Source organism: Cottoperca gobio, chromosome 4, assembly GCF_900634415.1.
Source record: "Cottoperca gobio chromosome 4, fCotGob3.1, whole genome shotgun sequence".
NCBI lineage: Eukaryota > Metazoa > Chordata > Actinopteri > Perciformes > Bovichtidae > Cottoperca > Cottoperca gobio.
Genome location: NC_041358.1, coordinates 6,064,375 through 6,076,874, shown reverse-complemented (window position 1 = coordinate 6,076,874; position 12,500 = coordinate 6,064,375).

Below are 12,500 nucleotides of genomic sequence, written 5' to 3'. Positions count from 1 at the left end.
GTGACTGAAAGCAGCGTCAAACTGAGCGGCCCGCCTGTCGCTCTGCTGCGGACACACGATCCATCTGCCAACAGGTTTATCATCTAAATAACAACAAATAAAATAACTGAAAAATAATGATAATGAGACAGTGAAAAAAATCTAATCGGATTGTGCACGTTTGACATGTTTTCTGAAGAAAATTATTTTACGATCATTAAAGATTTATTTTATAGAAGTAAGCTAGAACTTTAAAAATGCTTCCGAGGACATCAAAAAACAAAGCAGACGTTCTGAAAATTGTTCCTGTAATCATCATGAATCAAAATCAAAACAGATCATAATTAAATAGTGGTTGAATAGAAATTAAAAAGAGAAATGTAAAGTTAAAATACTTAAACTAAAAATGTAAACATAATAATATCGCACACTGTACTGAAACTGAAATATAGGTAGCTCTAATTCTAAAACATAATTGTTAGTATTAGCATCTAAATGAATGTCTTCAAAGTACCCTTTTGAGGTTTTGACCACTAGTGGTGCTACTGAGCAATGTTTAATGAGAAGGTCCCTGTTCATAGAAAAAAATATGTAATTGTGTTACTAATTATAGAGAAAATTCTGTAGATTGTGTTTGAACACTTCTAATTAATTAAATTCTCGTTTGAGAAATGTGTCTCAATTTTCCTTAAAATTAGTACCAAGAGATATTGTTCTTCACATAACTTCCTTGTGAATTATCAAGTAAACAATTCCTGTTACAAATATGTCCTTTCACATATTCTATTTGGAAGAAAATATATTAATCACATTTGATCGACCACAAGGATACACGTAGCAAAAGAGACGACTGAAACTGTTTGATTTCTTATGAAGAAAAGACTTTGAAAAGAAATGAAGTAACAGATGTTATCGGGCTATAAGATGAACGGAAACCACCTGATACTGGTTCATGTTTGCTAAACTTGTTGTAACTTTCTGGTGGACCAGAAACGTCCAGTTAAACAGCTTACAGACGATCAATCACAGCTCGGTCCATCCGACCAGAATTAAACCTGAAACAGTAAATTGATTATGTGGTTCCTTGTCGTCTGACCCTTTAGTCTCAGGATGTTTGGTTGTTGTCTGGACGTTCTTCTTGGAAGTTCGGAGGTTGGCGCTTGATGCTATGTGAGAGTCCTCGTCTGATCCTGTTTAGGAAAATGCTTAATTAAGAAACCTGGTCAGGGATTAACCTACTGACTGACTTAGTATTGATCCACTGCTGCCACAAAAAACAACATAAGACTGTTAACAATGGATCTAATTGTCCTAAAGAACCTGAGCTTTTTAACCTCTTTTAGCTCCCAGTTTTGGTTTTGGTTTTGGATTTCTTGTCTTGTTCAGTCTCAGTATTTTCTGATAAAGCCACTGTACACCTGCTCAGCAGACAGACACAGATAGAGGCTTGCAGGTGAACATAGTGTTAAAAGCTGCTAAACACATATTTACCTCAGGAGTTGGTGGAGAACAAAAAACGAGCTAAAAGAGAAAGAATATTGGACTTCCATTTATCAGGCGGACACAAACAGGACTCCTAATAAATGACGATGTTGTTCTCTAACTGCTGGATGATGAAATGATGTTAGGGATTTCTCTCCTGCTAATTAAAACAGCTTTAATAACCGTTTGACTTTTCTTAAGATAAACTTTTAAGCACCGGCTCATCCTCTGCATTGCTTTTTTATTAGAGAAAACTTGGACATTTAAGAGAATTCAACCAGGGTATCCGGTGCTCCAAACTTTTGTAGTTTTTTCTATAATCTGGTTTATCTCCTCTTTGATTCAGCTAAAACATCTGAAGTCATGTAGTGATGGAGCAAACAAGAGAAAAAACTGGTGAAGAAACAGCGGCTGCAGCTCTATTTGTGGTCAGTCTTAATGGTGTGACCTGAGGCTCCAGGAGTGAACGTGTTCTGCCTCCTGGGGTTTCAGTTTGTAGAGGAAACACAGCAGGCTGAGGGGGATCACTCTGACACAATTAGGAAGGAAATCCACGAGTAATCCAGCAATCCTTTCTGATTTAAAGCCATTAACCTGAGCGTCCTGCAGCAGAGGAAACATAGAGGAGATGTCGCTCTCCTCGCTTCACCTCTTCTGCAGGAGGTGCAGACAGAGTTTCCTCAAACTAAAGTTTAAGCTGCAGGGCAGCTTCCGCAGAAGTTTGGTTGTAAAGCAGACTCTGAGAAGCTCAAGAACTCAAATGTTTTACTTGAGACAAAGTAGAAATTCAGAGTAGAAAATCCACAATGGATTTAAAATCACAAAGTTCTGATTTTAGTTTTTTTATTCTAGATCATATGATGTTTTTCTTTAGATCAATAGTGCCAAACCTTTTGGCTTTTAATAGTTTTTACATTCTTGGAGAGGTAAAACTTAAAGTTCTTTGAAAGGAAAAAGGCAAGAATATAAAATAAAAACATCTGGTCACTGCGGACATTTGTTTTGTGCTTCCGTGTCCCGATCTTCAATCTCAATGTCGGTTAATAACGTTTTACATTCGAGAGTTCCTTAAAAGTACACATTTTGGAGATTGAAGCGTTGTACCCCAAAATAGCCATATTTATCCAGTGAGTTTCCAAAGTAACCTGTAACTCCAGTCAACAGATACATGTACCTTCACCAACCTCCAAACATGCCAAGTAAAAATCAATTAAGTAAACACAACCTAAAAACGGTCTAAATGAAATTCTACGTTGGTTTCCAGCTGAAAGATTGTACACAATTTGGAGCTGCTACTCAAAAGAAAAACAGATAAATAATATGCAGGGTTTTATTCTGTAAGTAGAATCAGTCTCTATTTTAATAGCCTCGGATAAAGCTGGAGAATTCATCTCCAGAATCCAATATGTGTAATCATCATATCAATACCAAATATGGATCTGAAAATGCTATAATAAGAGGTCTAATCTCTGCTTTGTGCTGCCCATTCACCATGACAAGCTGCAGGTAGCTGTCAAATGATGTCACTGCACTTGTTAAGTAGTTTTTCTCGAAAACTGAAGAAACAATCGAGATAACGTGGTTAAAACAGCTTAGTGAGGATAAACAGAGTCAAGTGTGATCTCACTTCCTCTTCATCTCCAATCCGTCAGTCATACATGTTAACATTCAGCAGTGAGGTCAGGTGTCCTGTCAGGTCAGCACCTGCAGCTGTTGCAGCGCAGCGAGGCCTCAGGTGGGGTCACGACCTCGCCTCGAGGTCCTAATCAGAAGTTTACAAAATCCTCTTTGACCGACAATCTGCTACAAGTTTCCGTCTGTCGTTCATTATTAGTCTGTTGTTTCCTGATCAGTCACCTGATCGTTCCTGTGCTCCTCCCGGAGAAGCAATTGAGATAACTCAACACAACCCTTAACTATGGTGTTGTATAACAGCGAAACACCGCCACAGATGAGTTTCTAAACTAGTTGACCCTTAGCACCTTAGATATGTTAGTGGCTCTGCTTTTATTTCTATTTCTTGTTTTGTTTTTAAACTACGTAGAATACACTTCTTCTCAACATCTGAGTGTTTTCTTTACACTAAGGAGCAGCATCCCATCACTTCATCTTCTACTTTCTCATATTTGGGTGGGTGTAATGGAGGTGGTGGTGTGAGTGTTGCAGGAAGTGTGTCTAATTCTCCTCCACGTTAAATCCCCTCTCGGAGCTTGGAATTGGACTTGAGCTGATCCTACTCAGAGTCTCTGATCTGTTCCTGGTCAACCTGTTCATGTCCTCACACTACTGTCCTCACATGACACACACACACAGACACACACACACACACACACACACACACACACACACACACACACACACACACACACACACACACACACACACACACCACACACACACACAGGGTCAAACTGTTGACAGGCTAGCTCTGTTCTGCCTTGCTGCCACACAGCATACTGTGTTTCACGTAGTGGTGAGAGTGGGAACACTGGCAGCCATGAAGCCTCAGCAGAGCTGGTGGACAACGTGAAGTTTAGCAGCTGTCACTGTAGTAGTGTGCTATACTATTAATGTAAAGTAGTCACAAAGTCAGAGCAATTTATAGCATAATGTTTCATTTTAAATATAGTTCTCATCATATAGTTTAACATGACGTGATGTCACTTTATCATATATTCTAAAATGCACTATCAATGTCAAAAAGAGTTCTTGGGGTATTGTTGTATTCATGTTGTCCTCACCGTCCACCAGGAAGCTTTGGTAGCATTTCTTGGCAACACACACGTGTGTAGCTGATGTTTATTAGACTGTATACAGTACATGTCATTTAGTTTTATGCCACAATTTGATCCTTTTTCTACCACAAGTGTGCTCCCCTTCTGCATCCTGTTCCCCTTATCCTGTCCACAAAGACTTTTAAACCCATCCGGCAGTTTAGTGTTCACCATCTGAATTGTCATTCATGCTGTTGGTCCATGTTGTATTTTGTTTCTCCTTTTCTGCCTGCAAAAGTGGATAGCTGGATTTAAATATAGTTGTGGTGTAGAGTATAAACCAAGTGGCAACACCGTAGTCCACAGACCAATGAGTGACGTCACGGTGACTACGTCTACTTCTTATATACAGTTTATGGTGTAAACTAATGGGAGTTTAATATGGAAATGCAAACAGGTGCAAGACAGGGTGGTTGTTTGCTGCCTCTGACATTTTTAGTTGGTGGTCTTTAACAAAAACACAGTTAGAAGGTTAAAACTTTCTTTATTCTGTATTATTAGCTCGCTGCATGTTGTATGTATTTTATGGCTTTTTTGGTTTTAAACTGACTCCAAACAGAAATCCAGCTACAGACTGTCCGTTGTGTATCTGTATTGCTGCGTAGATAAGATTTGGGAGTGCCGTCTGGAGAGAGAAGTTTTCCTGCCAGCCCCTCCCCGCTCGCTGTCCTCTCCCTGCACTCCCATTAAAACTCCTCTCCCGATCCCAGCCGTCCAAAAGATTTGAGAATGACCTTGCAGTGTTCCTCCGCCAGCCTTCCCCACTTGTAAGTGCTTGGGATAATTTATATATAAAATGTGCGTGTGTGTGAGGGGGGAGGGGTTGAGAAATGGCCATTTCCATCTTTAGGTGGCCGGGGCTCTCCATTACCAAAATGGGCTGAGTCACTGCACCGCAAGAATCTTAATGAGAAGCCCGGGCCCACCCCGACTCCCTCTCTCTTTCTCTTACTGCATGTCTCTCGTTCCCCCCCCCCCCCCCCCCCTCTCTCTTTCTATCCCTCTCTCCCTTTCTCTTTCATCCAGCCTCTTATCTCATGATGCAGCAGATTATTCCATTGACTTATTCAAGGGGCCTGCACTTTATGATCATGAATTTTACTGTGCCGAGGCTGTACGTGTCCTGCACATCTACTCAGCTACATCACCTCCTCCTCTTCATCCTCCACGCCTTCCTTTGGTCTACTCTTCACTTCACTACAGTTTTACATCGATCCCATGGCCAATGCGACAACACTCAGCTCTTCTTTTGAAGGGTTTACAAGCAGGACCAACACAGTCTTGAAGGGTCTGAAAATCCATCCTGGATCCCAAATCGGACCAAATTGGAATGAGTTTAATCAGGTACCGTTTAGTTTCTGAGACACAAAGCTGAAGCAATTAGTCACTCAATCGACTTACAGAAAATGTATTTGCTTAGTTCATTAGTTAGTTCATTATTTACACAATCATCATAATAATAATTATCATCACGTCATTTTAGACCCAAAAATAATTAGTCCCCGGGTCTCTTTGGAACGGGTCTCTCTCTACTTAAAAAAAAAGAAAGTGATTTATGCTTCGTTTGGATTCGTTTTTCCTTGGGTCTTTTTCCCAAATGTTGGACGCGTAAAGACTTCTCCTACAAAAACAACGCAAACCAGAAGCAGCATGTTCAGCGGTCTCAGAAGTCCTGACTCCACATCAGCCTTCATACTGAGGGATTGTGGCGGTATGGTTTGAGTTAGAAACTCTCCACCCACCACAGCCATCACAGACTTTGGTGTTTGGGGAAGAGAGACACAACAAGCAGTAGCCATGTGTTGAACACCAGCTGTGGTTTCCTCCTCTTCCCACTTTCTCCTCCTGCTGGTGAAGGTTTCAGTCCTGTTTTTCCTCCACCTGCTGCCTCCAGACAGATCAGACTCCAGTCGACTTCTCTTTAGTCCGATCTCTCTGTAGGAACATTGCTGTTCCAGCTGCATTTTGTATTTTAAAAGTGATGTGCTCACTTTATGGCAGAAGATATCGCTGCAGCAGATGCTTCTGCTTCAGTCCAGCTGTCAAACATTTAAGAACTACTAACATTTAAACAATGACATGGACCGAGTCACGGCTGCTTCCTTCATATTTAAAGTCACAGAGAAATACCGTTTCAATGATGACTCCAAGTTTCCAAAAACAAAATGGGATTTTGATCAAAAAGTATGAAAAATATACAAATGATGTGGAATAAGCCAACTTATTACTTATTGTGACAAGAGTGAACAAATCAAGAACTAACTGTATGACTACTATCTACCATGAAGTATACACTAAAATAAAATTATAATTTGACATGTTTTATTGTTTAGTAATAATGACAAGATGAGTTCTCACAAGAACTGTTTAAATAATATAATTATTTTCGTCACTTTCGCCCTGTCCATGATGCTGACGCTTCGACTTTGACTTCCGCTGGAGAAACTGGTTGTAAAAAGAGGAACGGACAGAGTCTCAGACCCCACCCTTCCACAACTCCCCCATCAGCCCCCCTGTTAGCCGAGGCTCCCTACCTCCTCCCATACTCCCGTCCTCCAACCAGACAGGAAAAAGCAGCTCCAAATCCCCTCCAACAATAATGAGCCTAGCATTGGAGGATCAGCCACCTTATCCTCGCTAAGGTTATTAGAGCTCCAAAACAAGTCACTCTCCATCCACTGCCCTCCAACCCCATCCACCACCACCCGCTGCCCCTCCCTTGCCGCTGCTGTAAGTACTTTACAAGGCAGAGCAGATGTTCCTGTTCACAAAGCATTCAAAGTCTTTTTCTCTGCTTGTTCACTCTTCAAAATCCACCATTGACTAGATGACCGTGGTGATAACGTCCTTTTTTAACAGAGAAGAACACAGAGGTTAGACGGGACGGCAGACCACTGGGTTACCATCATTACATTCAATACATGTGAAGGAGCTAGAATCACTGCTGCAGTAACACTGTGGGTAGTAATACACCAAGAAGAAAACATCCTCCATTAAAGGCTCAGAAAACTTTGTGGATCCCACAAAGGGAAACTGAAGCTCAAAAAAACTAAACATAGTGCCGTGTGCACATTACATAAATGCTCTTGTTCTTGCATAAGTTAAGTTGCAATTCCTCGGTTGCACTGTAGTGGCCTCTGTGGACACATTTATAACTAAAAGGGCAATCAAAAAGCGCAGGCCTCCTCCAAGGCTATTTCCATATGTGAAAAGTAATGCGTGTATCAGCCTTGTGATTCGGATCTGCTTCAAAATGTTATGAATTCTTTCTTGGCCCATGCTTCACCCTTAAGTTAAAGTTAAACGATTGCATGATCCTGCTAACAAATGAACAAAGAAACCAAAAATATAACTTCACACGTATCGGCTATCTGGTGTGTCTTTGAAGGCAATGCTTTAAATGTTGAGAGGCACGCAGGCGGTCAGAAAGCCAGACGCAATTACATAACTACAGAAGTTTGTTTGACACGAGACTGATGCTAGAAACATGCAGCAGACCATGCAGTTTTATCAGCAAAAAGTATCAAATGTTTAGTAATTATGAAGCATGGCTCCTTTCAGAGGATCGTATTTCCAGCACTCAGGAGCGGCGTGAAGGCACACTGAAATAAATCCAGCCATAGGAGATGTATAACTGCCACTTCCAGGCGCAAAGGGATCTGAACTCAAACTCAGAGAATCACATCAAAATGACAAAACACACAGAGAGTTCTGGTCTTTCTCCGAGGAGCGGCTTCCGTCTGAGGTCTTGACTGATTCCCAACATTTAACGATCCCTCTCGACGTCGGCTTCTTCCCGCTAATTTACAAGGGTTAAGTCTCAGGGCCCCGGCTCTTTAATTGAAATCTTAATTAATATAAAGAACGAGGAGGGTGGTAGGGGTGGGGGTCCTGTGAGTGTTTTAATGGGCCGGTAGCTCTGGGAGACGCAGGCAGTAATCCACTCTGAATACTGAGGAGGAGACCTGAAGGAGCCCCCCCCCCCCCCTTCTCTCTGTATGATTCCTTCTCTTTCCACCTGGACTCTGTGCTGTCTGAGTAACAAGCCTGTTTTACTCTGTGTAGTTAATAGCATCTTGAGCTTGCTCCTGGGTTAGTTACACAAGGGGGTAAATGGGATGTTATGGAGGGAATTAGCTACACAGTGATGTAGAAAATGTGAGGGCACTGGACCATGAGGGCATAAAATGTGCTAAATAAGACTTGTTTAAGACCTCACTTATTCCCATCGATGTGAGTGCAAGCTCTTGACCCTGTAACCCATCCCAAAGTATTTCTCTAAATGGTTCTTAACAGACATTTATGAAAAATGTGTGGTTATGTTCAATTATAATAATATTGTATTTTCATTAAACTGAGAATCCTCACATTTAAGGTGGTGCCATTTGTTCTTTTCCTTGACTTGATTTACATCTATAACCATAACTAACTTTCCAGGAGTCCGCATAAAGTCCCCCTGAGCCCCTTGTAGCCTTGAAGAGATGTGGATTTCCACAGTCCTCGTATCTTGCAGATTTCCTGGGAATGCACCCGTAAGGTCCACAAGTCTGTAAGTTCTGGGAAGTTCAGATATTTGGATTCAGCCGTCGTGTTGCTGGTGTTGAAACCCTGTTTGGTTCCACCCACGTGCAGGGATAACTCTTGCCTTATTCAGCCCTTCGTGTCTTTCGACCTTAATATTTTACCTTTTACTGATAGATATTTGCAATTATTCTTTCAAAAGTACCGTTGCTACTAAAGGTTCTGTACTTTAACAAGCTTCTGTATATTTAAAGAGAACTTCAGCACAACCGCCGAGGCCCCGCTTGTCCTGAAGTTATTTTCAGGCGAACCTGAAGAACATGGGTGTGAAACTTTTAGTTCATCAGCGTCATCAGTGGTTATCGCTACTATTCTAAAAGGCCAGATGGGCCAAACTGCACCTACTACGTTGTAAAAGTGAAACTTAAAAACAACACGTTCCAACGCGTTATACAATTGAATGAAACCAAATGTTTTGAACACAAACAAAACAACTTCTTTAGGTTTAGGCAACAAACGACATGGTAAGGTTTAGGAAAAGCTCCTGGTTTGGGTTAAAATAACTATGTTTGCTCGTTATACTACGTCACCTGACTTCCCCCTTTGCTCTTGTCATAACCACTACGGTCACTAGAGGTCAGTGTAGTTTTCTAGTATTCCTTGTTTCGATGATCAACCATGTGAATAGATGATAAAACCTACTAGTTGGTGTAGCAGTCCCCTTCTGACCCACGAGGCTGATAACCACTGATAACGCCCATTTAATCGAACATTCAAACCGGCTGGTGGAGCTCTGTTGAGCAGTGAGATGGTCCTGCAATAAACTACTTTATCAAGGTTTAGTACTTCTCCACAGTATTTTAACGAGCTTCTGTGAGTGACTGTAGAGCTGTTGTGAACACTTGTATACACTCAAGGATGTTACAAGTCTGCTTTTGTGCTCAGTTCTGTAGTTTGTCCTGTTAACAACAAAGTACTCCAGTACTGTTGGTGGTAACAGGCGTTTCCCACCCCGCCGGGCCCCAGGGCCCCTGCTGCTGTACAGATGCCGGTGCAGATGGGACCCTCGTACCTGTCTGCATCGCTAATGGCATCATGCCTCCCCCCTCTCCTTCCCCACCTGATCTTATAATCCATAAATATGTAATTTGTTCAGCTGTCTCCATTAAATATGCATATGAGAAGCAGGCGTTTGTTATTGTGTTTTTGCGGGTCATTAGCGGCGCGCTGCGGCGTATTAGCAGCTCGGCACTGAGGAAGAAACAGCAGCAGGAACAACAGGAGTAACAGGAGTAACGGGAGGCTAACAGATCATCTGACAAGATCAGAGGAGGGGGGAGGAACAGAGGGAGGGAGAGAGTCTGGAAGCACAAAAAACAGAAAGAGACGAGATCTCCTATCAGGAGATGACCCTGATGTCCTCCAGTGTGTCCAGAGAGGCTGGGCCAATGAGAGACCTCATTGTAGAGTCTTAGTCAGTGAAAGGCCTTTACCTGACTTCACCTTTTCACCACTGATCATGTTCGTGAAACCATCTGACCGCATGTCAAAGAGGAGTTCAGTAAAATGTAAACCAGCTGCTTTCTGTCTCAACACTGTCCTGGTCCTCCACAGCTGAAACATCTTTCTGACACTACGACACACTTTCATCATCCATTAGTCATATTGCCTGACAATAGTCTCTTTATTTAAATTGAGTAAAACCAAGGCATTATAATAACAAAGCCGTGGGGGTTTAATGACACTTTGTCAAACCCTTAAAGATGGAGAAGTTTAAATGTTTTAGTAGCTTTCTTAGTATTTGAGTGTACTCTTGAGTATGAGTCTGTTTAGTGATTGTGATATTTTGCCAAAATGATTAATGAATTAAACACTTAATTTCCTTCATCCACTTTGCACTGGTTAGATGCTAAACTAACTGTAATGGTATTTGTACTGCGTGCAATGAAAATAAAGTTGAATCCAATCTAATTCAACATTGGAATACAAATATTGTTCTCACACGTCTGAGGGAAACAATTTGCAGAATTAAACAAATATTTAGTTTTTGCATTTAATCTCCTCTTTATTTTAAGTACTTTTAAATGGAAACAGGTCATGTAACTAAACAGAAGTGCACCAAACTGTCCATAATTAAATGAAAGACATTAAACTCTGGTTTATTTCTGACCTCTGATGATGAAACTGTGCTCCTCTGTTGAAACGGTTTCCTCACAGAGGCTTTAACTGTGAGGCCACAGTCAGCTGGTAGAATCCTCCCAGCCGGCAACCTTTGACCTTCTAAAGAAAAGTATATATATATATTTTTAACATAATTAATGTTTTTATTCACAAATTGTTCCCAGTTGTTCTACTTTGACGCATTTTGGATCACTGTTAAACTAATGTCAATTGAAGTCAACACTTCCTGCTGATAGTTCACATTAAAAGCCTACCCATAAGTGGAAGTATCATGCCCTTTGATCTGCTAGAAGGCTTTTAATGTGAAACATCTGTGCAGGAAGTGTTGAGTTTTGCTGCTGGTAGCTTATTGTTGATAATAGAAGGCAAAGTAGAAGCAATTAGACATAATTATTGAGTTCAGCAATGTGGTGAGTGACATGCCTCTTGTTGCACTGATGGAATTAGTGCTGGAGAAATTCTGCATTATACTGAATTTTATAAAGATAACAAGTGAACATTGAGGAAGTGTTGAGTTTGTATCAACAGGAAATGAAAACAAGAGCAGATCAGAAAACTAAAACATGATCAAACGTACATAGAAAACAATAAATGCATGGTAGGTAACATAATATAGATGCATTTAGGAAGCGTACACCTCTGCATGCTTGTGTTTGTGTGTGAATTCATCCGTGCAGCTTACAGCAAATCGACTTGTTTCGTTGTGGAGGCTTGAAAGAAAAGAGCGAGAGACTATGCAGAATACACTGACAGGAAGAGAGAGAGGGGAGGCTGAGGGCGGAGGATGGGTGGTGTGGTGGTGGTGGGGGTTAATCTCATCATGTCTGCTGGCTTCTCTGTTCCAGTGAATCAGGAGGTAAAAGAGGATAACGCAGGAATGTTCTGTTCCCAGAGGAGAGGCCCAAAACCCTCACAGCATTAACCCTCCCTCCCCTGCCTCACCCCATCCACCCTTCACCCCAACAGACATGACTTTTCCCCCATTGTACCCTTTTCTCTTTCTGTGTTAAAGACCCAATCAGTCATTTAAACCGTAGCTTAAATTGTCCATTGTAAATTGCCCATAGGTGTGAGTGTCTGTTTATATATGTCCGCTCTAAACTCTCTCCCACATGTGACCTAGGATATAGTCTCCAGCCCCGCCGCGACCCTGCGAGAGAGAAGTGGGTATAAATAATGAATGGATGGCCTCTAAGTAGCCACATATACTGTATGTTGGATCTTATAAAAATGGAATTAGCTTATAAAATATACTATCAAGTGTTTTACATATGTTTTAAATGTAAACTTACCAAAGGATACTGAAACCAAAAACTCACAGAAAGAATACAGATATGAATCAATGTTCAGCCCTGACAGGTTACATTGCTTAATTTTAATCAACACTCTCTTTAGTGACACACACACACACACACACACACACACACACACACACACACAGGTCAGCATCATTAGCCCTGACAGTGGACTTACTGTAAGATACTTTAGAGTCTTTCTCTCAGGTCATTGAGTTCTTGCCACTTCAGAAAGGGTTAAGCCTAGTCAGCCATGATGTCATCACAC